This window comes from Tupaia chinensis, unplaced genomic scaffold, assembly GCF_000334495.1.
Source record: "Tupaia chinensis unplaced genomic scaffold, TupChi_1.0 Scaffold000360_1, whole genome shotgun sequence".
NCBI classification, from domain to species: Eukaryota; Metazoa; Chordata; class Mammalia; order Scandentia; family Tupaiidae; genus Tupaia; species Tupaia belangeri.
In genome coordinates, this window is record NW_006159856.1 from 1,861,682 (window position 1) to 1,864,262 (window position 2,581).

At 42.5% G+C, this 2,581-nt stretch overlaps 1 protein-coding gene and 1 pseudogene across 2 annotated transcripts in view; both read left to right on the forward strand.

The window, feature by feature from the left end:
* The window catches only part of CFAP99 (cilia and flagella associated protein 99), a 71,431-nt gene that overhangs the window by 27,198 nt on the left and 41,652 nt on the right, over positions 1–2,581 (forward strand). The gene's annotated exons all lie outside the window — the stretch shown is intronic.
* LOC102472558 (V-type proton ATPase subunit D-like) lies at positions 1,442–2,352 on the forward strand (annotated as a pseudogene).

Sequence of the window (2,581 nt, forward strand, 5' to 3'; positions counted from 1 at the left end):
AGCGGAACACGGAGCAGAGCCCCGGCCGCACTGGCCCAGGGGGCCACGCCGGCCCTGCCGCCGCCGCTGCGCCGTATACAGCTTGTTTTTAACAAATGACAGTATCTCATTGTTCTTTATGGCTGAGTAATATCTCATAGGGTGCATGTTCCAGTTTTTTTTAATTCAGCCGTCAGTTCTTGGACCCTTAGGTTGATTCCATGTCTTAGCAATTGTGAATATTGCTACAATAAACATGAATGTGTGAGTTTCTTTCTGACTGAGTGTTTTCTTATCCTTTGGGTAATTACCAAGGAATGAGATTACTGGGTCCTATGGTAGTTCTTTTTTAGGTTTTTGAGAAACTTCCATTTTGTTTTTCAGAGTGATTTTACCAATTTACATTCCCATCGGCTGTGTAGGGTGTTCCATTTTCACTACAGCCTCTTGTTTCACTATGAGCACTTGTTCTTTATTTTCTACATGAAAGTTATTCTTACTGGATTACATGGTATCTTATTAGGGTTTTAATTTGCATTTCCCTTATGATAAGAGATACTGAAAAATTTTTCACGTGTTTTGGCCATTCATATGTCTTCCTTACAAAGTTGTCTATTCAACTCACTTGTCCATTTTGGATCATTTGGGTATTTTTTGCTTGAGTTTCCTATGTATTCTAGGTATCAAGCTCTTTTTCTTTTTAATTGTATTTATTTATTCATTTATTTTAACTTGACCAGAGAAAGACAGAGAGAAAGAGAGAGAGAGGTAAAGTGAGAAAGCAAGCCTCCAGGAGGCCGAGGCCTAAAACAGGGGCCAGTGGGGTTATCCAGTGCCTTAACCACCACACCACCTGCTGGTCCCGGGTATCAAGCTCTTAATTGAAGCATAATTTGCAATTATTTTCTTCCATTCTGAGGGTTGTGTCTTCACTCTACTTATTGTTTCCTTACTGTGCAGAAACTGTTTGGCTTGATGTAATCCCACTTGTCTATTTTTTGAATTATTGCCTGCAATTTAGGGGTCTTATTTAAGAAATTTTTACCTATTCCAATGTCTTCAAGTGATTCTCCTGTGTTTTCCATAAGCAGTTTTATAGCTTGAGGCTTTACATTTAGGTCTTTGATCCATTTTGAGTTGATTTCTGTTAATAGTGAGAGATAGGGGCCCAGTTTCATTTTCCTGCAGGTGGATATCCTATTCTTTCAGCACCATTTGCTGAGAAGATTTTCTTTATTGGTTTGTCTTGTGCCCTTTGTCAAAATTCAGTTGGCTTGGGCCGGCAAGTGGTGTGGAGATTAAGGGTGCTGGACTCCCACATGGCTGACTGCAGTTCAAGTCTTAGACCTGGCAGCTTGCTTTCTCGCCCCCACCACCACCCCCGCGCGGGGCCAGCCGGTACTGGTGCTGTTAAAGCCACCATCTCCAAGCAGGGGACTGGAGTAGAACAGTCACCGTTAGAATGTCAGGCAGAAACCGAACTGAAATCTTCCCCTGGCGAATGGCACAGACCATCATGAAGGCACGATTAAAAGGAGCACAGGCAGGTGGAAAACTCCTAAAGAAAAAATCTGATGCCTTAACTCTTCGATTTCGACAGATCCTAAAGAAGATAATAGAGAGTAAAGTGTTGATGGGTGAAGTGATGAGAGAAGCTGCCTGTTCCCTCACCAAGGCCAAATTCACAGGAGGGGACTTCGGCACCACAGTTATCTAAAATGTAAACAAAGCCCAAGTGAGGATTCCAGCGAAGAAAGAATGTAGCAGGTGTTGCTTTACCAGTATTTGTACATTACCAGGAAGGAACTGACAGTTATGAACTGACTGGTTTGGCCAGAGGAGGTGAACAGCTGGCTAAATTAAAGAGGAACTATGCCAAAGCAGTAGAACTACTGGTGGAACTAGCTTCGCTGCACACTTCCTTTGGTACTCTGGATGAAGTCATTAAGATAACCAACAGGCGGGTGACTGCCCTTGACCACGTCATCATTCCCCAGATTGAACGTACTCGCTTATATCATCACGGAGCTGGATGAGAGAGTGTGAAGAATTCTATAGGCTAAAGAAAATACAAGAGGAGAAAAAGATTCTCGAGGAAAAATCGGAGAAGGACTCAGAACAGAACTACCCCCTTTATCTTATAGGCTAAAGAAAATACAAGAGAAGAAAAAGATTCTCAAGGAAAAATCGGAGAAGGACCTAGAACAAAGGAGAGCAGCTGGAGAGGTGATGGAGCCTGCTAATCTCCTGGCTGAAGAGAAGGGTGAGGATCTTCTGTTTGAATCATCTTCCCTGCTCTGGGTCTTACAAAAACCCTAACACTGGCTCCATTTTAGTTCACAGTGTGTAGGTGTGATCATGTGAGAAGAAAGAAAGAAGGACATAGAACATGAAGTTTCAGTTGGGAAAATAGAAAAGATCATTCAATTTTGGGTCCCTACAAGTATGGAATATCCAAAGAGAAAAGAGAGTAATCCCTAAGAGTTTGCGGAGAACTTTGCTGGGGGGTCATATAATCCCTTGGAAATGTCACAGACCCACGTGAAGAAGATTAACGTGTTATGGAACCTCACAGGTTACCACATGCTTGAAAATGTGTAGG